The sequence below is a fragment of the Ambystoma mexicanum genome, chromosome 10 (genome assembly GCF_040938575.1).
Source record: "Ambystoma mexicanum isolate Mex_15411 chromosome 10, UKY_AmexF1_1, whole genome shotgun sequence".
Lineage (NCBI taxonomy): Eukaryota > Metazoa > Chordata > Amphibia > Caudata > Ambystomatidae > Ambystoma > Ambystoma mexicanum.
Genome location: NC_090932.1, coordinates 238,944,506 through 238,968,721, shown reverse-complemented (window position 1 = coordinate 238,968,721; position 24,216 = coordinate 238,944,506). Strand labels below are relative to the sequence as shown.

Genomic DNA, 24,216 nt, shown 5'->3' with positions numbered 1-24,216 from the left:
TATTCTTTGCTTTAGACACTGTTCCTGGGGCCGTCAAAATCACTGATCGCAAGAGGAATGGAGCCGCCAGCGCCCTCTCTATTTCAACATGCCTTCTATCTGATTGGACCCCATACCAATGTAGGAGGAATCCCGCCTGAGCAACATCGTAGTAGGTCTCAAAGTCAGGTAGCGCCAGCCCCCCCTCGTTCAGTGGTGCAATCAACTTCCACCACGAGACTCTAGCTTCTTTCCCAGCCCATATAAATCGCAGTATTGCAGATAGTAGGTTCCAGAAACAATCGTTGGGTAGTGCCAAGGGGATGCTAAGAAACACATATAAAAAACGGGGCAAGAGCACCATTTTGACTAGAGATATCCTGTTGTAAAGGTTAAGCGGTAGACCCATCCACCGGTCCATTGTTAACATAACATGTTCCAGCACTCTGTAGTGGTTATGTTTGTAAAAATCCGCTGGATCACAGGTGATATTTTTCCCCAGATATCGAGTGAGGACCCCCTGCCACTGAAACCCCAGGTCATCGGCAAAGTGTTTAAGAGGGAAGATGACCGATTTTGTAGCGTTGATCCTTAACTCTGAAATGTCACTGAATCTGAATATGTCCCGCATGATAAGGTCTAGATTGCGATCAGGGTCTGCGACAAAGAGCACCACATCGTCCGCATAGAGGGACACAACCACCCTGTGTTCATAAAGCCATATTCCTCTGTGTAAGTGGCAGTCCCTAATCCTCTCAGCCAGCAGCTCTATTACCAGAGCAAATAGCAATGGGGACAGAGGGCATCCCTGTCTCGTGCCCCTCTCTAGCTTTATAACAGGGTAAGATGCCCATTCACCCTGACCCTAGCATTGGGCAGTGTGTTTAACAACGAGAGCCGGTATATAAACTAGTCCCCCAATCCCATCTTGCGTAGGACCACACACAGAAAAGTCCACTCCACTGAATCAAATGCTTTAGTCACATTCAGCAGTGCAGGAGCCACCTGGTCTTCCTGTCTCACCGCCGACAATAACCCAAGCATCCTACGTAAGTGGAGCGCCCGGGAATGAACCCTGATTGATCAGCTTTCAACAATCTATGCATCAGTGGAGAAAGCCTGGATGCCAATATTTGAGCCAGAATTTTATTATCCAAATTAATGAGGGATATAGGGCGGTAGGTGGAACATTGGTCCGCCGGCTTGTCAGGGTTCAACAGCAGCAGCACCACCACCAGTGACAGTTAGTTCCCCTAGCCTGCAATCTTTGTAACCGAGTTTCTGTCTCTGATAGTTTCAAAATCCCTGCTTCCTTCAAAATACACTCCCCTCTGATTACACATTTAAAACTTTCCCATAATGTTACCCAAGATTCCACGGTGTCCACATTCAGTTAAAAAAACATATCAATGGCCTTGGCTATTTCCTCCCTAAATACCACGTCGGACTGCCCTTCACTCTTAAACACCCAGGGGGCCCTTTCTCTTCTTTGATCTTGCAGTTCCATGGTCATCAGTACAGTGGTGTGGTCTGAAGGTATGGGCCGATTTTACCAAAAATAAATGGTTGCAATGTCCAGAAGTTCTAAAAATGCTACCACCAAAGGTTCAAACACCAATAGTTCAAACCTTTGGTGGTAGCATTGTAAAAAAAAAAAGGGGGGCTGCAGGAGTGTCCCCCGCATCACCCTGCTCACTATACTTTATGGTATAGTGAGCGGGGGGTGCGGGGGTTCACCCCCGTAGCCTTCTGTTAAAAAAAAAAGAAAGAAAAGAAAAGGACCCTGTGATGCTGGTTCCCGATCACGGAAGTGAAAGGGAACTGGCGCTGCAGGAACCCAGCGTGAAGATGAAGGTAAGTGGGGTTTGTTTATGTTTGGGGGGTTGGTGGGGGTGTGCTGAGGGTGTGGGGGGGTGTTATGGGTGTGTTGTGTGGTGTGGGTGGGTGTGAGTATGTATGTGTGTTCGCATGAGAAAGGTGCAACCTTTTGGTAGTTTGCACCTTTCTCATTTCGGCCACAGTAGTTTCAGCCGCGGCCAAAACACTTAGATTCTGGTCTGACAACGTACATGCCTGAACAGCCACATCAGACATCACATTTGCAAGTGTATGTGAAACCAAAAGGTAATCCAATTTGGATGCTGAGCGATGGACGGAGGAATGAAATGTGTATTCTGTCTTCCCTATATTTCTAAAACTCCATACATCAAGGACCTCCCAAGCCAAACACATGTCTTGCAATTTGCGTGTAACTTTCTGCATCAGGTGACACACTTCCCTTGTGCAGTCCATGTTAAAGTCCCCAGCCCATATAATTCCCCACGGGGGTGACCCTTCAAGTTGGCAGTCTATCCACTCTATTGAATCCATTGAGTCCTGATTGGGCCCATAATAGTTGATCAGAGTGTATAACCAGCCCTGTATGATGCCCCGCACAAGTAGACACCGACCCTCCCGATCACTCACTGGAGATAGCAAACGGAACCCCACAGAATTGTGCAGGAGAATATACCGCCCCTAGAGTATGACGAGTATGATGAAAAGTATCGGTGGCTCCACCCAAACATTTATTCCGCACCAGGGGTCAGATGTGTCTCCTGGAGGAATGCCACATATACATGATGCTTCTGTATATATAAAAGGACTCTGCAGCCCTTAGATGGACAATTCAGACCCCGCAAGTTGCAGGTCATGCAGTTAAAGAACTTGGCCATCCCCTTCCTCATGCATCCTTAGCACCATTATATATGTCATATCAGTAGGAGACAGAACCGCATCACATCTCCTCTCCAGTAGGATAAGACACCTGATTTAGCTGCTTAAATTTAACAATAACTCCAGCAGCCCCCCACCCAAAATGCTCATTAGCAACCTCATTCTTCCAGTACTCTTCCTCCCTCAGGTCTTAACAACCCCCCTGATTCCCACCAGCATCCCCAATCTGCCAGTACCCTCCACCCCAATTCAGAATGCAACTCAACAGCTCATGCATGGGGGCGCACCAAGACCCGACCTCCATGCAATCCAACAGACGAAATTTTGGCCTGACTGCCAATGATCTGATTATCTGTCCACTAGGACACACTCCTACCACTGAGCTTAGTATGGAGACATGCACCATTAGTCATTATTGTTCCATCGTCGTAGTATTCTGGGCAAAGTCTCAAGAAATGTGTGTGCTTCTTTCGAGGTGTTGAAAAATCAATACCCTCCCCTCGTGTTCCACTCTGAGTTTATTGGGGAAGAGCATGGCATACTTCATGTCTCGTGCTCTAAGCCTCCTTTTGATGTCTATGAACATCTTCCTTGAGGCTTGTACTTTGTTCGAGAAGTCCAGGAACATACAAATGTGTGCACCCCTGTATGTCAAAGAGCCCTTCTCCCTAGCTTTGCGCAGGGCCAGGTCCCTATCCTGGTAGTTAAGCAAGCGGGCGATCAGTGGGCGAGCGGGTGCTCCCGGATTTGGTTTCCTACCACTTGGTATTCTGTGTGCCCTTTCCACTATAAACACTGCTGAAAAAGCATCAACACCCAGGACTTCCCTCAGGAGCTCCTCCACCATTGTTTTCATATTCCACTGATTTGCCGCCTCACGCACCCCAACAATTTGCAGGTTACTGCAGCTAGAGCAGGACTTGAAGTCATCCTGCTTGTCCGTCAACTCTTTCATCGCCTGTTTAATCATGGCCAAGTCTCTGCTGGTAGTGTTGGCCCCATCCTCTATCGTGGACACCCCGGCCCTCAACCATGTCCAGTCGATCCCTGTGTTTGGCGCACCAGCATTTGGTCGACTTTGCATGTCACAGGGTCCATTTTACCATCCAGTGACTGAATGCTTGCCTGCACCTGACCCAACATTATATTGATGTCACCCAATGCTCTATTTGGGTCCAGCAGCAAGGGTTGTGAGACCTCCACTGGGGAACATATCTCTGGTGTTAGTCTTAGCCGGAGTCTCAAAATGTAACTTGGCTTGCTGCTGCTTGCCTGTTTTCTTTGATTTGGCCATCGCGACAAGGGGATTCAGCTGCTCCGCCAGAGGACCCCTATTGTATGGTGGGTCTGTGGCCAGAGGTTATTTGTCGTCACATAGGGCTGATTGCATTGAGCCAAAAGAAGGTCCTTGCAGCTTCCCTCATCTGACCTCACACTCACTGGGAGGATTACTTGTAGAAAATAGAGCCCTCACTTGCTCGCCCTGTGCAGATGTGATACAGACATTGCCACTGCCGCCAGCCACGGCTATTATCCCACAGAAGTTCCAGTGCGGGGGCAGGGGTGAACCACTTTTTTGCTCGATACCTCCTCGATGCGCTGCCCCTGTCAGGTCTCCCAATTATTCTGTCTACGCGACACAGTCTCCCTGGGTGCAATATTTCATCAGCCCCTACCTCCAGCGGTGTCTGTCCAAGCCGCCACGGCTTGCCTGGGTGCCTCTGCCTGTGTTTGCTTCCAATTTCAGTCCAAGGATCAAGTTGCAGGCTCTTGCTTTCTACCGCCACCTGATTGTACAGACTGCAGCGAATTTGCATGTGTTTACATGTGAGCAGCGGTGCCTTGCCAGCAGTGTGCTTGATCGCTGCGTGATGAGCACGAGGTGTCACGCTTCCCGCCCAAGCAATCTTGTCCTCTTAGTGCTGGTTGGTCAGCTTAGTATGCATGCTCCCCCCGAGGGTCGACCACGCACGCAGGATGGTCTCAGCTGCCACACCGTTCCACTGCAGCCCAACCGCTATGCTCCTTCCAAGGCGGGCAGCCGCCTCGTCGATCTGAGTTGTGCCTCCCCACCAGCTGGGAGGCCGGGTTGCCGGTGGGTTGGCGCTGCTCCTCGCATTAGTTTCCTGCAATTACTTCCAGCTTCCGCTGCAGATAGATGTTTCACCTTGTACACGTTGGCGTTGCCTTGTCCTTGCGCTCCCGTTATGAGCCTCGTCAGAGTATCTTCGCCGGCTCACCACACCACACCACGACAGGCACATGAAGTTGAATATCTTCGGCCTGGGACACATAGACACTTGGTTGTTGGACCGGAGCATTCACAAGGGTTTTACCTACAACGTAGTTCGTGGGAGCACAGATTAGCAGGTCAGGAAGCAGGATAGATTGCCCGATTCATGTGGATTCACCCAGGAGCTTAAGGCCTCACGACCATCTTCATAGAGCTCTCTAGCACCCCCTCTATATGCAGTAGGTGGCACTGCATATAAATGTTACTGATTATGGTCCCATTCCCAATCAAATGAGGGTAGATAAGGTGGCAGATTCCTCGGGTTCCTTTAGAGACATAGGTCCAGACTCCCTTGTCCCTTTACTAAGTCACAGAATTGCAGAAAGTAGCCCTGGGGCACTTTGTATTGTAACATATTTTCATGGGTGTTGTATAAAATCTATCATTAAACATGTCTCGACATTTGGTACAACCTGCTTACATAGGCGTAGCTCTACCCCTCTTGCTTCTTGGGCAAATGGAGTGAGAGACCATAGCGGACATTACTTAGCATAGACTAGACTAAGCATTAACTTCTGACATTCCCTATGTAAGTCCTTGGTCCATAATGTGTATAGATATTGATCTGAGGTGGGAATGCCTCTAACCATAGTGATAGTACAGGAACCTATCATGTGCCAGGGGCTCATGTTGGCACCAATAAATCCCAACTCTGTGGAACTGTGAGGGGCAAAACTCTGTAGCACCTACTGAAAGTGGGAGACCAAAAAATGCATCTCTACCTTAAGAGACCCCTTCCTCCATCATCATACAATATTTCCAAAATATTGAGGGAGACTGTATGCCTACTTGAATCCCACAACAACCTATGCAGAGTCTTGGAAGACACTAACAGTAATACAGGGCACAGACTCTACAAAGAGATATGGCAACCTTGGCAAAATAATAATTTTGCTGAGTACCGCTCACCCATAATTGTTAAAGGGAGTTAAAACGAAAACTCCAGCGAGCCCCTTAGCACTTCAATTACCCCCAAAACAGTTAATTTGAACTCATCAGCTATGTGGTAACACATGAAATATGTAAATTACTTAGGTAGCTACCGTCGAGGTAAGTCTGGTAAGGGATCTGGTAAGGGATCTGGGCATTTAGCTCATAGGTCCGGCAAGGAAAAGAGATTCTTGGACTGCTGGTACAGTTCATGCTTGGTCCTTCAAAAGGAGAACAGAATCAGCGTACAATAGCACTGCATGTTCTCTACCCGCTATCAATATCTAGTCTTCCACTAGTTCCATACTCAATTGGTTTCCATCACCAAGCTAAATTCTCGAAGCATGCCTCATCCTATGCTCCATGCTCCCGGGATGATGTTCCTTGGTCCAACTTTGACCAGATGATCCATATACAGGATTTCAACCAACCTGTGAACCCTATGCCAATGTGTGCTGTCTCCATGACACAGAATATAATGTTACTACTGATTGAATCAAATGCCTTTTCAGCATTCAGGAATTCTGCTCAATGGCCTTTTTGTATGTATGTATGTATGTATGTATGTATGTATGTCGACGTGTATAGTGCTGGCAGCCCGCAGGCATCAGGGCGCCTTAACAGACAAACACAAAGTTTTGTTCCAGGGTCCTGTGTGTGACCTGTCCTGAAGCTATGTAGGATCAAGCGGAGGCAGACACAGAAGTTTTAGATTTTAGGAAAAATGATGCAGATTTATCATACCTTCACCCATTCTCCACTCACACCTCTCAATCATAGGGTTTATGTACGCCTCTATCATCTCCTTTTGATCTGCTACAACTGCCTTTTCTTGAATAGTCTTTTCCTCACACTCAGCTCTTAATCCAACTTCCCCCTTAACACACTCCTCCACCTCTCCTCCAATGTCACCGCCAACCTCCTCATGAGCACACTCCTCCTCTCCTTGATTTCTCCTCAACAGACTTTTCCTCATTTTTCTTAATGTATCTTCTGACCTCCCCCACACACTCATCCTCCTCTATTTTCATGTATCCTCCAGCTTCTTCCTCATCATACACCTTTCCATTTCTGTTAGTGTCACCTATACCCTCTTCTAGGCACCGTTCTCATAACTTTTCTCCTTTAATTACCCCTTTAGCCACCTACTTACTGCTCTCCACCTCTATTCTCCTCTCACCACCCCCTTCTCCTCTCTATCTGACCATCTCTCTTCATGCTCCTTCATCCTACTCCACTGCATTCTTATTCTGATTTCTCCCCCAAATATCTCCACTGCTCCTTCTCTGTCTCCAAGCACCCAAAGTCTTGTCAAACAGCCAGCAGCTGGTATAACGAGCAGGGCCCATCTATGGTGACTGACGTAACTTAACTACTTTCAGGCATTCTTCATTATGTATTTTGGAAGTAGATTGGTTATGCAGTGATTGTTTGTGGTGTCCCAGGCGCTTTCTTAGCTTTGCCCCTCCTTGCTCAGAACCACTCTATGAGCCTTGATTAAGGCCAACCACCATGTTTATTTAAACTTAGTCAAGTCTGGGAGCTGATCTGCTGCTATGGACCTCCAATCCTAGCAGAACACAGATTTATCAAGGTGTGGTAAACCATGCAAGGCATTTAAATGGTGGGAGAAGCATTGTTACTATGAACAACACATTCTCCATGCCTCAGAAATTCTTTCTCCTTGTTTTCTTTATGGGTAGATTTTGACAAATGCTTCCCTGCAGGTGGCCACAACGTTGTATAACTAGGAGTTATGAATGCTATATGGAGCCCTTCATGGGAGATTTGCTAATGCATGGGATAACCTTTGGGAACTGGTGCATCATGAAGAGGATTGTGTTTTAGATCCCTTGATCCCTTTCGCCCTGTCAATTTCTGCCCTGTCTCTCTTCACTTTCTTTCTAAGCTTCTTGAGCACACCATCTATTCCTATCTCTATTCCTATCTTAATCCCACTCCTTTCTTCCATCTCTCCAGTCCAGCTCTGGCTCCTCCCCCTCTACCAAGACAGCTCTTCTCTCTGCTCATCATTCCAAAGTCTCCTGTGTTATTCTTCTTCTTGATATTTCAGCTGCCCTTGACACTGTAGATCACTCTATTCCCTTTTCTACTCTCAACTCTCTTCACTCTTAGCTTTTCGGGCTCTGTCCTTAAATGGTTTCTTTCCTATCTCCCAAACCGCATTTACTATGACACTTGCTTTGGTAACACTTCTTCTTCCTATCTTCTCCTTACTGGTGCTCCTCAAGGCTATGTACTAGGGCCCCTTTTCTTCCCTCTCCACTCTTACATCCTCCTACACTCTTTCCTAGCACGTCTATGCTGATGAGACACAAATCTTTCTCCTTTTCCTTCTTTTCCAACTCACTCCACTCCACTGTCTCAAAGGATCTCTCTGCTAAACAACTCTCCTCCATCTCAACCCCTCAAAAACTGTGGTCCTCTTTTTTTCCTGCTACAACTATTCCCCAACTCGTTCCTCCTGCTTCCTTTTCTTCACACGTTCTCTCTCCCTTTTCCCCCAGCCCAGAATCTAGGCATCACTTGTAACCCTTTTCTCTCATTTTCTCTCCATATTTCAAACACTTCCTGCTCCAATCGCTTTTTTCTATTCAACATCTGCTACACACGTCCCTATCTGTCTTTCCATGCTACTAAGTTCCTTATCATTTCTCTTATCGTTTTCCTCATTGACTATTGCTCTGCCCTCCTTCTGAGTGTTCCTGCCTCTCATTTTACTCCCCTCCACTCTGTCTATAACTCATATGTCCATCTTCCCTTTTCTCTCTCTGCCTGTTCCGTCAGTTCTCACTTATCCGTATCCCTTCACCCTTTTGACTTCTGTATCCTTTTGCACGTTCTCCCAATTGTCTACAAGTGCATCCATGGTATTATCCCTCTCCTCCTTTATTTCCCCCTTCTCTCCTCCATCTCCCCGTGCTGTCAGAACTCCTCCTACTCTCTGTCCCTAAACCTCCCTCTGCATCATCCTGTTTCTGCTTTTTCACTTTACTCGCCCCCAAGCTCCAGAACGCGCTTCCTTTTGCTATTCGTTCTTCTTCCTCCTGACGTACAGGGCACAAAATGTGCACTCGCTACAGGCTAGTGATATTTGGATCTTGGCGAGTAAGAAATGGTGTACTCTTTGTATGTATAGAATTTGAGTTTGCAAGTGACTTTTATGGCTGACTACTAGTGTGCAACTTGACATTTTGCAACCGGTTATGCATATTTCAAGTACATTTGAAAACCCACCTTCTTTCGGCCCTCTCAAACAACTGACTGTACCACCTAACTCCCATATCCTGCTGACTGAATACAATTGCATTGTGCATTGTTTCAAGTTTAATGTACCATTTTTATTAATTTGTTCAGCACTTTGCCAATAGCGCCCTAAAAATCAAAATAAATACCAAATGTCCCCACTCTCTTTGAGATGCCCTTCAATGGGCAGCACCATGCTCTTGGTCCATGTGCAAACCCCTGCCAAAAGACTAGCACATGGTGGAATAGTGCAGGGAATTCCCACCCATCTATGCCAGACCCTTAATTAATCAGTGGGTGATGTCTCCTCCTCCAAGACACAGGCCAGGGTTTTCATCACAGATCCTACAAATTATTTATCAGAGTTTTAAGGGCAGGGACATAGCCTAATTGGTCTTCATAAATCCAATGATGAAGTAGTCACTGGCCAGTATCTTATTGAAGGTCTTATTTCTGTTTCAGGTTAGATTGAAACTCGAAATTCCATGAAAGCCAATGCAGCTGCTATCATAAAAGATAGTCCATGAAGACATAAAAATTAAATACAACACATAAATATAACAAATATCAGATGCATTGATAATTCTCACAAAGAAAACCGAAACTTCATACAAATAGCAAATGCTGCACACACAATCATCATGGCAGCTAATCTTGCATTGTCCAGAGATAAAGTGAGGCTAGTTTATTTTGAAAGAATGAGCTGGCCCCTAAAAAGGGTTGTTCTAGGTTTGTTGTACATAGGAAACATTAACATGAAATTAGGAGCTGTCTCTACTTTATTTGAACAACAGATGCACGTCCTCTCAATGTCATCTCTTTGTCCGTATCTGACAGTCACAGAAAATAAGGGGAGACCGCCCATACGAACTAGGAGGGTATGTCTTTTGTGATGGTTAATTAAAATAAGGTTATAATTGAACCCAATAGACAGTGCTAAGGGTAATGTTTTAACATCAAAGCAACATTCTCCCAGCTCCTCCCTGTTGAATGGTAACAACATTAACAATTGTGTCTTCAAATCTCTGCTAAAAGATTTTGTCCATGTCCCAGGGGTGTCCCACAAAGACCTTTCATGCAGAAAGTTAAGGTGTTATCAGTTAATAATCAAGCCATTTAATGAATAAGGTAATTTTATGACAAATATCTTTAAATGGGTTACATAGCACATTTTAATTTCCATGTGTTCAGTATACATTGAGGTTGACGGTGGAACACCAATGAAAGGCACAGAAAGTCATTTTCAGCCATTGTGGACTGCCAACCTGACCACCACTCCAAAGGCCATTACAATATATAGCCAATAGGGCCTTCACTCTATAATTATCCACTATTGGAACCACCAGACTAAAATGGGACCCAGAAGCAAACCTAAAAGCCACTGTCAAGACCTGAGACAGTCTCATTGTTCGTCTTTCAACTGTCTCCTCGCATTGCATTTTCTGAAATCCTAATGCCCAGATAAACATAATGTTTGTATTTCAGGATTGGACAACCATTTGTGAATGACTTCTAATATCTTTCCTCTACAACCAAAATACATTTACCCAAATTTGACGTGTTCAACTTTAGTCTCTTTTCTAATAGAGATTTGGCATAACCATTAATATGTTTTGTAAGCCTGGTTGAGTTTTAGCCAAAGGAAGGCCAGCTGGGATGCCCATACCAGTTAGTAATGACCGTGACACTTCCGATCTGTACAGTCAAAAGCTGATAATAAATAATGTAAACTACCTGGAATGGAGCATTTTAACTATGGGCATATTTAGATATCAGTTAATGTAGATTTAAAGGGGAAGGTCGCTCAGAAATGTTATTGACCCAATCGATTGGGTATGTATTTTAGAGTATACATCAATCGATCTTAAAAAAACTTTCAATGCATCTTACCTTCATTTTCCTCACATTTACACATACAAAAATGGCGGGTCAGGTATCGCCATCTTGTGGTAATCTTATCCGTTGATCCATTACCCTAAGTTCAAGTGCACTTGCGGCAGTAATTCAGATTTCCCATCCCTAAATCTGACATCTCTAGTCAAAACAATATGCTCCACCTATTTTAATGACGATCATGGGCAGCATAGCTAAACATACCCTGTCATCACCCATATCATAACGTTACCTAACACAGAACCAGGAACATAAACACACACATCCACACAGCGTGAAAGTTTCTTTTCTTTTCACAAAAATGGAAAGAAACGTATACTTTGAAGAAAACAGCAATAGTCTGAAACGTAACTTTTATTATTGAACATAAGCCTCAAAAGAGAAGATTATGCCCATGAAAACATTGATAACATTTGCCATTAGAGGTTGTAGCTAGCAAACATTGCATGCATTGCATTTTTTGTATAACTGTGAATGGTGATCATATAATGCCGATTCCGTTCATCGATCAATTAATCCCAGTATTTGCATTCTTGAGTTAAAGTTCTTATGTTCCATAATCGTTGCTTGATTGATGCACATGGCGTTCTGTAAGTTTTCCGACCTTATAAACTGCCATGTTGCTCCTTGCTACTCTTACCGCAAAAGTACAGATTGCTGTCTGGCAATCATCCCAAATAATGGCTATCACAGATGCATTGTTAACGTTTATTGTCCACTTACGATTGAAGAAACCGTAAATTTGAAGATTGAACCCATGGCAAGCGCACATTGGTAGAACGTAGCAATGTAAATTTGGGAATGCAAAAATATATTTCAGTACCCAGTACTTATAATAGAATGTACACAGTACATACATATGTTAACTATCAAATTACGTTAAAATGAACATGTACAATGTCTATTCTTTGCATCAAATTGAACATGCATCTGTCACATCGTTAATCATCAAGCATGGCATCCTCACTTGCTGTCTTGAGATTCCATTTTCTCTATCCTTCAAATTGTTAGCATGGTTGATTCAAGGACCAATAACAATGAGACCCTCTGTGTTCACTGCCAGCCACGGGTAGGTTTCGTTTTAGTGAACACATGCCACAAAATGATCAATATTATCATCTGCTTTCAATAGCAAGCTATGCAGTGAAACACAATGAAATATTTCAAGTATTTCACATAGCAAAATATTTACTTCCATTTTAACTGTATCAAGGTGACTGGTCCCACAAAATGTACAAATTCTTTCACAGATACACATAGGCGAAGTGCAGATTGGTTCATACTGGCCTATAGGGCAAAATGGCAATGTCCGAAAATAAAAACGCAAAACGCTATTGTGCGCGGGTTTTTTGGTCAAAGTGGCCCACTTTTTTACCATTGTTGCTGAATAAATATTCTTCAAATTTCACAATTTGTATTTCATTCATCAAACAAATCCCCCTCGGGTACTATTCAAACAGTCTGTTACAAAAGGAATGAATTGCCATTTTGCGCGCCTGGGGACCACTTCGGTGGTGGCGGCGCACAGTACAAATACCTTTAACATTAACATTTATCATTTGCAAATGTGGGCCACTTTTTAATTTTGCACTACCTCGGTCCGACCCTGGCTGCAGAACACGTGCACCACACATTGCTGTTTGCTAGTGTTCACAAACATGTTTGATTTGGATGCACAGAATGAAGGCCATCCTGCAGCAGCTTGGTTAAGGTACAGATCGGTCTGCGCATACGGTTCAGATCAGGCTGGGTTGTGATTGCATTACTGTGGAAAGAGTTTTTAAAAACAAGTGCCAGTCTTTCTTCAACGTAAGGTCAAGCAACAACATCACAACAAAACCAAATTGTATTGTGCCTGTACACTTCCAAGCCTCACTTCTCAAAAAACATAATTCAAATACACACCATTAAAATAGGCTTTTCCACCTTGACCCCATTACAACGACTTCTGAAATTCTGTTAATTGGTGAAATAATTTCACTATTGGGACTCTGCAACCTATTGAAACATTTCTCAATGCACCTAGTTCCCAACACCTGATAAGAATGTATTGCTGTTAGCTAACTAGCTATTCGCTAACCACCTTTAATGTGGATTAAAAACGCACAAAGTAATTTCAGAAATCATATTGGACATATAGAGATGGTTACAGCGTGAAATACAAATGCATGATGTAGATGGATGAAAAGCGGTGGTATGTATAGGGATGGCACGGGCGGACCGGGAACGTGATAAAGGAGTGATTGCCCACCAGCCGGAATGGACTGTTGCTCCCAGGGCCACATGTGCAAAGTGCAACAAAAAAAACGAATAATGTTTAAATCACTAACATTCCAGCATTCCTAGAATTAGGTGAGTTCTGAAGTGCTTACTGACTTCTTCGTAGATATAGTTCAGCAATCATCTTGATTCCTGCAATGTTGAAGGTACGCCTGGGTGTCCTGCACATGTGGGCCTCCTCAGTAAGATAAAAATGAGCAAAGGCCACATGTGCACATTCATAGTGCACATCAGCAAATTATGCATTTAATTGACAGATTATTTTGCCCGTTATTTCAATGTTGGGTAAAACAGTGGCCCATAAACCTTTGGTCAATTGCAATCTGGAGCCACTTAGCACGATTCATACTTGCCAGTGAAGTTAGACTCCATATCTTAGTTTTGTTCCTTGCTTTCCTTCTGTATGACTGCTGCTCCACTTTTCTGATGAGATAATTGAACTCTTGTGTATTCATTTTAAAAGAGAGTTTGGTAACACCCCCAGTAATTACTATGAATAATAAAATTATGGTAGAATGTGTTACTTTTGTGTACAGTTCAATAACACGCAGCAAAGGATGTAACAGTCATGTATTTCATATTATTATAATAATACAATTAATGGTCATATTATATGCACGTATTAGACAATATTGTCCACTTAAAGCTTTTCCTGTGAAAGGCCGCGGGAATGTGCACATCTGAGATGCCATCCTTTTCCCCCCTTTCTGAAAACCTTAAGTGTTTTGAAGGAAAGCTCCTCTGCTTGGTGCCCAACACAAATATATATTATTGGTCAAACTTACTCCCTCTCCATCACCATATACATGGATGACACCCCACACAGTTACCCCTGCTTTCATGAATGGAAATATGCAGCAAACTTTACAAGAAAGTGCAATATGTCTGCACAATAAATGTCTCTGCACAATAAATGTCAAGTCCACCGTGTCTTTTACTGGGTTGTCCATGGGCAGTCCCCATAGCTACAATTACCATCAAGTGCCCATCCACAACTTCCTCTCATGTCATGCATTACATGAATGGCAAATAAATGTGATGTGACATGTACATGTGAACCAGGGAACTGGAAGGGGTGTTTTACAAGCAATTACTCAATGTGCAATGTGGGCAAATGAAAGGGGATGCGTGCCATGTGAGGGAAGGGGAGTGAATAAAGAGTGAGGGGATGGCTCAAAATGGTAACAGAGGTATTACATTTTATTTTAAGCAATCGTAGAATGAATGGTGCATCAAGGATGTGTTGCAATGGAAGAACACCATATGATGTGGTGTATATAAAATAGGTTAAATGAGACAGAGGTATAAATCATGAAAACTGGGTCATTAGATTGAGTGGCCATTACAAAATATTTATCCTTGACTTCAAAGCCAATGCAACTCTTTGTGGAACTGGCTCTACTCCTTAGTTGTTCTAACAAGGTGATGCATAATTGCATTCAGAACTTATGTTTGAATTACGACAACTGTTAATCACTCTTCTTAATGCTATGCGACAGAGAGGTATTGTTCATCAAAGTATAAAATTAAATGCATCTTTGTTGCATGCTAAAATCCATACATTGTCAGCCTATTTATTCGGTCAGACCTTAATTCAGTGGGCAAGTCCCAAAATAAATGGTTGACTTATTAACCTATCAATTGAACAGTGTTTCACCTGAAATTAGCATATGAAGCTGCACTCTGAAAAAAGTGGGTGGACTACTGGAAAAATAGGGCTACTCAGTCCACACTCGGGTCCCTTCGACTTCAGCCCAGTCATAATGCTTGATTAATAACAGTCACACAATTAATAACTCTTGTTCTGTCAATCCATGTCCTGTGTGCAAGGTGAATTCGAACAATTGTAATAGTACATCTTGCATCTGTTGTATTTTAAATATTCAAGTATGTGATTGCATTACTTTCAGGCTCTGTTCTATTTCTCATATTTTACAAATTGTTTCAGAATAAAAAAGTATACGTATCTATAAATTTGATCAAAAAAATATCAAAAATGTTATGCTTCAAAAAGACTGCCCAATATAAAATATATATATTAAAATTGTTTTACAAAAAGTACCTATGCAAAATATTGTGCAAATGAGCCTCAAAGTCCTAATTTTCAAGCACTAGGAGGCATCCATTTTCTAAAAATGAACCAGCTTCCTGTGTTTCTGTTAACTCTGCTCTTGCAACAGTAATCAAGCAAAAGCCCCTACTGGGAGATTTTGCTTACTGCTGCCGAGAACAGGTTGAAAGGACAGCTGCACTGCTCTTACAACCGCGGGACAGCCGGTTTCTTCTCAGGGAAGTCCTTTTATATCAAAGCGTGCATATTACTGAAGTAAAGCAGAGCCAGCAGCACCCTGGAAAGGGGAAGTGAAGCAGCTGTTGCCAACTGAGGCTGGAGTGGGGAAGCTGCCGCAGCACAGGAAAGACCTGCACCAACACCCGCCACTCTTCCTCTCTTCCTTCGCCCTGCATTGTGGCGCACACCTCTATATGTGGGCAGGGAGCGGCTGGGGCTATTTGTTTTGTGATCCTGGAGACTCGTAGCTGAGATCATCACAGTAAGTGTAAGATCTGCACAGACAAGCCCCATTTTCTTTTTACAGAATCCTGTGTTGTATTCCTTGTGCCTCAATTTACCTAAACCATGTTTCTGAAATACGCAGTGTGGCCCAGCCCTCGTTATGTACTTTCTTCATATCATAAATATGACTATTAGGCCAGTTTTTCTGGAGTCCAAATAAGGGCTTAGTAAAACCATTCAACTGAGACAGTACAAGATTCTTAGTATAAGGCTGTACCTGCTGAGTTCAGGGTAGGGTAGACAGAGCACCCAGGCTTATTTTAGGAGGGAGAGAGGGTTGTAGAATCAATACAAAGAAATTGTAATACAAATAGTCCAGAGAAACAGTGAAACACTATATATTGTATAAATAAAGGGTTTATTTAAATACAAGTAGACCAAGGTAAATCTTGGGTAAATAGGTACTATCACATTATATATAAACACATTATAAAACACAACACTATACTTGCAGGTACACAGACCAAAGCGTATAACCTAATTTGGAACACCTAAAAGTAGTTCTAGGGAAGTCAAAACCAATAGTTAGTTTTGGATTACTTACAATAATACAGTGTAGTAGACCCTAGGAGTTGTGCCGTGGCGCTCAGCAAGAAATCACATAGTAATTAAACTGGACAATATAATGTTCGGATTTATTGAAACACAGATTCAAGGAACATTATCAACCTTCAAGTAAGTTTTGGATAACACAGTTATACTTCGTTAGTAAGACCCTTTTTGTGTAATATTCAATTACAATTGCTTTTCAGCCATTTAAACTAGTGCTCGCCTGTTCTGGCCCGCACTACATGGGTATGCAGAACAGGTTTCACCCAAAGCTTTTAGTGGGCATTTCGAGCGCCTGTGCCTGCATGTGCCAGCGTGGGCGCGCCTTGTCCTCGGGTATAGTTTTCTATCACCAGACACAGGATGGGAACTCATGACTCAGATGCCAACTTTACAAACCTGTTGCAGTACAAGAGGCTTATTTCTTCGGGTGGTGTGGGAGGAAGGGAGAAACACTCTGCAGTAATTTAAATATTGAATAAAGTCTGAAGGATTTAGTAGTAATGAATTATGGGAACTGTAGTCTGGAAATAAAACAGCATTGAGGGGATTGTTTTTCCTTACTCCTGATTAATAATCATTAGACAAATGGACGTTTGTTTGGCAAATTGCAGCAGAGGGACTTCACTGCCCTATTAAGAGGAGAATGGGGATACCAAAGAAAGTAATTATTTTCATTCACAGTGACACAACCGTGGTAATGACTATGCAGCGCTGCATAGCAGTTGAATTTCCAGCTCATTAAATGGCTTATTGATCCAGCAAAGATCTTTACACATTTCCAAATGCGAGCCAAAGCAATGAAATAAGTGAGTGCCCTTTAGATATGCAGCAGCAGTCAATGGCTCCAAGATGAAGATACCGTGACCAGACAATTTATTTCACTTGTCACTTACACCACGTTGCATACTAAGTTGAACTGCTGGCATGCTGAAAACTGCTCTGCTCTACAGCAGCAATAAGCAAAAGCTCCCAGTAACGGGCTTTTGCTTGATTGTTGCTGTGCAAGCACAGCATTAACTCAAACAGCAGAAACTGTTTCTTCTGACAAAATGGCCGCCACCGAGTGCTTGAAAATCAGCCCTTTCTGAAGCATATTTTCTATAGGAACTTTTTTTTTAATAATGGCAAATATATAATGTTTAATATGGGCAATATTTTTGAAGCATAACATTTTTGAGTGAACTTCCCCTTTAAATGATTTTGAAATAAAGGCACATACTTTAAATAATCACATTAACATTTATTTTTGTAATATAAATCGATGATATTTAGGGAAATAAATATAAAGAAAGGTAAAGAAATATATAACTATTAATGCATATCTAGTAAGATTACATCACCATTACTTGACTGGCCCTTATCTGGAAGAACAGATGAGCCTTCAAGGTGTTTATAAAGGCTTACAAAAGTGGGTGTTGTAAGGGAGACATGGTATCACAAGTATGACACTGACACAAGAGGTAAAGGTTTAAAACCGTTATTCAATTCTCGGGGTTGGGAAAAACCTCCTGCTTTGCCCTATAGCTATGATAGGAGTAATGTCTACCATCAAATAATAGAGAAAACAAAGTTCTAGTCAGTCTCTGTCAAATCAAAATGGCCTATACTAACAAAACCTAATTCCTGCCCTCTTAATCAAAAATGTGTGTAAAGGGAAATATGTATGCAAGGGAAAATCAGTGTTATAACATAAAGAATTAAGATGGCTGAATCAGCTCTCCTCCCCATGTTGGACAGCACGGAGTAAGGCAGCCCCCATAAACAGGGGGACATACTCTTGCTCAGGTTCTCAAAACTAAGGCAGTTCAAAACGTGGATCGCCGCCGCCTGGCCTTCCACATTAAAGTCACTAATTGCTGCTTTCAAAAGTTCTTTCACAGTTCAACAAAAGTTCACGCAGGTCTCCTTCAGTCAGGCTCCAGCCTCTCAAAGCAAAACGTTCACGTAGGTCTCCCTCAGTCAGGCTCGGACCTTTCAACCAAAAAGTACCTGATTGAACACAGATCACTCCTCAGCCAGGCTCGGACCTTGCAATCACAGCACTTGCAGGGGTTCCCTTCCCCTAGCTAAATTCACATTCCTTAGGGTTTCCCTTCCCCTAACTTATCAAACCTCCAGTTTCCCTCAGTCAGGCTCGGACCTTTTTCTGATGTTGAAAACTTTCGAATGTGCAAGGCTTTTACTATAGACCTCCGCAGGACCACATCAACTTTTTCTTCAGCTCACACTCTTATGTTATTTGCCCCAGTGTCTCTTGGTCTTGGAATTTCAACACCATAAGCTTAAAGGTTCAAAATAAATCTTTCTCTTTCCAGCATTCACCTTCTCACTTCCCCTTTTGCCAGGGTTAATCTTGACCATTTCGCATTTCAGAGTTTGTTCGCTTTGTCGCTTTATAACCAAAAATTTCACATTTGGCAGAGACTTTTTGAGTGGGCTACTTCCTTTCACTGGACCACTCCGGTACTCTGTATCATTGGTATCAGGTATTAATATCGCCACATATATGGTCGCCGTAAATAATATCGCCGGGAAAATGTTGTGGCGATATTATTTGGGTGACCATATATGTGGCGATAGGGGCAGAAAAAACATTTGGGGTTGCGGGGGTGTCCCCCGCATGTTCCATGCAATAATGTCGCCACAAAAAACGACAATTTTTCGGCGATATTTTTGTATGGCGATATTTTTGTGGCGACATTATTACATGGAACCGTATCATTGGCTTCACAGTTATCAGCCACTTAAAAGTTAATCACTGGTTAGCTTTTGCGTCTCATCAGCATGTGTGCAACCTTCACTTGTGAGATACACTGCTGCGGCTTCAATCGTTCCTTGACACAAACCGGCTTTTCATTTCTTTCACTATCTCACCTGTTGTGCTTATTCCTTTCTTGTCTTTGCGGCTTTGATTCACGTGACAAGGTTAATACCACAGACTTGGACTTGCCTACCAAACACTGTCATTCACCCGGGAAGGTCGCTCGCATCCTTGAAAGACAATGCAGGTTTCTTCTGGTCTGCGATTTGGCTTTCTCCGCGTCTCCTTCACGGCTTCCCGGAGGCAACAACCTCCTGCAGGGAACTTGAGGTTTTCTTTACCCTTCTCTCTAGTCCATCAATTGTTCACTCTGCTCCAGTAGGTTTGCCTTCACCCTGGGAAGTTCTGCTCCTTCTTGTGTTCCACCTTGCTGAGAGTGTGTCTCTATGTTCCGCCTTTTATCCGGATGGGGATTGCTAATGGGTATCAGATGTATGAGATTAAAGTCAGGTGCCTGACTTTACCTGACCCGATTAGCGGGACATGTCCAATGAGATTTGTGAAGGTTAGGCTCTTCACTCTCCATCACCCTCTTCCTCAGCCCAGTGTTTGTGCAGAAGGGGCGGGGGAGTTGGAACATTGGAGAATCCTATACAATAGGCTGGGTCATGGGTACGGGAAAGGGGGGAATACCACGTCTCACCATTGGTTGCCTCACCCCCACTTCCCGAAGATCCCTCACCCATGTTATCCTCCCACACTGGTCCACCCCCAGGGTCTGGATCTAAAGGCAATGCCTGTGCCCTGGCCACCTGAGAGAGAGATCCGCGGGAACTAGTAGTTGAGACACCCTGTGGTTTCTCACAGTGCGTATGTGAATGTCTGATGTGTTCGTTCACACCCAGCCAGCCTCTATGGCAATGTTTGACCTCCTCATTCCTGCCCGTTCAGCCCACTTGCGAGCTTACAGCCACAGGTGCGAACTGCCATTGATACCAGAGGGGGGTGAATGTGCTTGAGGAGAGCATGATAGGCCTGCAACATAGTCCAAGGACACATACAAATGTTGATTGCAGGGACATGGCCTTCAAAGGGGATTCTGAACACACCCGGTCTGGGGTGGCCATGTGGCCAATGGTCCCCGTGCGAAAGAACCCTTTGAGTTTTACATGGTATTCTGCACCTTTTGCATTCCCACCCACCCAGGCCCTTGTGAGCAAACGGCCACAGGTGCGAACTGCCATTGATACCGCAGGGGGATGATATGCTTGAGGGGAGCGTGATAGGCCAACAACTTAGTCAAAGGACACATACAAATGTTGATTGCAGAGAAAGCGTCTTCAATCGGGAGTCTGGCGACACCAGCTCTGGGGTGGCCAATGCGGACAATGGTCCCCACGTGAAAGAGCCCTTTGAGGTGTATATGGTATTCGGCACCTTGTGGATTCCCATCCACCCAGCCTCCATGTGAGCATGGAAAAAACACTGGCATGGCTGGATAAAAGTGAGAGGTGGTAACTCCGGGTGGGAATCGGGTGACAGAGGGGATGAGATTGCAGAAGTGTTTGCCTCAGACTATGAAGAGCTCTATCGATCCAGGAAAGGCGAAGATCGGCCTAGGGGTGCTCCCTTTCTTCTGAGGCTGACCTTAACCCAGACAGATGGATTAGAGGTGGATATCACGGAGGAAGAGGTGGCACTGGCCCTAAACCATCTTAACTCGGGGAAAGCTCCTGGGCCCAACGGATTCCATGTTGAGGTCTGGAAAAAATTAGCTGAAATAGTGCTGCCACAGCTTCATAAGGATGTTCACTCGTGCAAAGGCTGCTGGATCATTATCTCCAGATAATGCGCAGAGCCTGCATAGTTGTTATACACAAAGAGGGTCGGCCCCCAGAGTCTTGCGCCTCGTATTAATGGGGAGCTTAAGATCCTTGCTCGAGTATTGATGGAGAGTCTCCTGAACATCAGTACATCCTTGATTCATCCGGATCAATGTGGCTTCATGCCTGATAAGTCTACTAGGATGAATATCCGTAGGCTATTCAAGCCGATTTCACAGGCACATACACTGGAGGAATCAGTGGTGCTTCTTTCGGTGGACCTGGAGAAGGCTTTTGATTCTGTGGAATGGGGGTTCCTATGGGAAGTGATGGCTCGTATGGGGATTGGGGAAAATTTTTTGAGTTGGGTATGGTTGCTATACTCGTCTCCGATGGCGGATGATTGTGTGAATGGGGTGACGTCCCGGGCTTTCTCCCTACAACGGGGGACTAGACAGGTGTGTCCTCTGTCCCCTCTCTTGTTTACACTAGCAATCGAGTCATTGAGAACTGACGGGACCTGGTCGGCTTTTGCTGGAGGCAGTGGGTCGAGGATAAAGTCTCGCTATATGCAGACGATCTTCTCATTTATCTTAGCCAGCCTAGGGAGGCCTGTGCCTGGGTTACACAGAACTTGCAGGAGTTGCAGGGAGCGAGGGGGTTGAAAGTGAACTGGGATAAATCCGGTCTGTTCCCCCTACAGGGTATGGAGAGTGAGCCCCCTCTGAGCTGTCCATAATTGGTGTTAGTGGAAGTCTTCAGATATCTAGGAATCTGGGGGGGATTGGATTTGGCAGATTATACGACATGCAATTTACACCCCATTACAAACCAATTTGTATGGCATGTCACTCATTGGAAATCTCTCCTCTTGGCAATACTTGGGAAAGTGGCTGTATTTAAGATGTTAACTTTTCCAGGATACCTCTATGTCTTGCAGAATGCGCCAATGCTTTTACCTAAGGCTGAATTTGATAAAGTGGTTGGGGCTCTAGCCACATTTCAGAGGTCTGTGTGGGAGGGGAGTATGGAGCTTCCTAGCTTAAGAGGTTATTATTGGGCCAGCCAACTACTGGTGGTAAATGATTGGCTACATGGGGACGTGTTCCTGCTGCACATAATGGCCTATAGGAGATTGATGAATGGCTTCTATCCCGCCCAGATCCTTTACAGCTGTCAGAAGAGGTGGCCGTTTCCACTCATGATGTATCATGTTAGGCAGGTGTGGAAAGCCTCTCACTGTTATGTTGGGTGGGGGGGTATAGCCACCTTGGTTCAACCACTATGGAATAACGCTTTACTCCCAGAGGTCGGGAAGATTGGTAGATTAGAGGTGTGGGAGAAATGTAAGGTTTGCACATTGGGGGAGGTAATGGGCGGGGGTGTTGGTCCCCTTCTCTGAGTTAACTGAGAAATTTGGTCTACCGGAAACCGAGAGATAACATTACCTGCAGGTGGCTCACGCCCTGTTGACCCAGTTCCAGGCTTCTCGGGAGGTGCTGCCCTGCTCCTCGATAGAGGCAGACCTACTCTCGGAGCGCATTGCCTCAAAAGACATCTCTACCCTGTATTAGGTCCGCACAGCATTTGCTACAAAAGATTTGGAAACCCTAAGGGATCGCTGGGAGCAGGATCGCAGATCGATGGAGTCGGAAGACTGGGTGGAGTCCCTGATGTTTCCAAGGGAAATCGGTATTTTAGCCCATATAAGGCTTATACAGCTCATAATACTGCACAGGATCTACTATGAATACACCACCTTGTTTAGAAGGGGCGGGCGGAGAGTCCAGAATGTCTCAGGTGCGTGGGAGGGCAGAGGGCACCTTATTTCACGTCATTTGGGAGTGCCCAAGGGCTCGTCGATTTTGGCAAAAGTGCCTTACCAGGGTCCATGCGGTTTCATGACTTCAGATACTTGAAGATCGATAATTACTGCTCTTGGGGTTGTGTGGAGAGACTTGCTTTACCAAATATGAGAAACTGAGTCCACGGCAGTTGGTTTGATGAAACAAACGGTGGGGACAAAATGGGGGGTGTCACCTGCCAAAACTGTCGACATGTGTTGCAGAAATGGATTGCTGCAAAGACCTGGAGAAAAGAGTATACATTGCTTGAGGATGCCCTGGGAAATGGAAGAGGATTTGGGGGAAGTGGGACGGGGCGGATAAAAGGAGCAATATATACCGGCAGTTGACACCGGGCGATGCCTTGAAAAATGACTTGCTGTTCTTCTCTCTGCTGGACAGTAATCCTCATGGCATGTGAAATGTGTGATTACGAAGGTGTTTTCCAATTGTGTTTCATAAGATACCATGTTATGCTCTTGATGTTCAGCTGTTCATTAACACTCTTAATGCAAAACAATAAAAAGTAAAAAAAAAGAAAAATATCGACTTTCTGGGAAACAACAAAACCTGGTTTTCTGAAAACTGCATTACTTCCTGAGAGCAAAATTCTGCACAACAACAGAAAGGAGGATGAGTACTTTTGGTCACTCTGAAACTATTCAAGTTTAAATCCATATGTTGTGATATTTGCATAACTCATTAAGTGCTTCTTAGAATTCACTTAATACGATAAACAGATATCACAAGTAAGGATTGAGATCTTCAACTAGTTAAAGAAGTCTTGGATTTCCCTGCAATAAACCTGATCACGAAAATAAATCTACATGATCTCCCACAGTAAAGAGACATTGATAATAGATAACCCCATCATTTGCTGCACTGGCCTTTTGTAATTCTTAAGGGGGAATTAACCAATTCCTTGACACAGAGCCCATACTCTAAACACTACATACTGATATCACACATTCATTCGATACCTTGACCCCACACAAACTAAAAAGCAAAAAACTGGCTGAAAAATGAAAGGTTTCCAAAATCCAAGCTGAATTGAAAATGAAAGAAAGAAAATCGAAAAAATTACAATAGTGCACATCAACATCTGAGGAGGACAAGCTAGAGCGCACAGTCTTGCTAGGAGTTACCATAGTGCAGTCTGGAGGAACAAAAGAATGGGTTCTAATTAGACTCTCTGATTCCCATCATAAGTCTATGGAATGCTTCAAAATGAACTAACAAACCCCACCCAAGTCAACTTCTGAAACGTACTGCACTTTTTGCAGTACATTGAAGCCTTAAGCTTC

At 44.0% G+C, this 24,216-nt stretch overlaps 1 protein-coding gene across 2 annotated transcripts in view; it reads left to right on the top strand.

The window, feature by feature from the left end:
• KLHL30 (kelch like family member 30) overlaps nucleotides 1-24,216 on the top strand; it is a 347,037-nt gene that overhangs the window by 68,870 nt on the left and 253,951 nt on the right. The gene's annotated exons all lie outside the window — the stretch shown is intronic.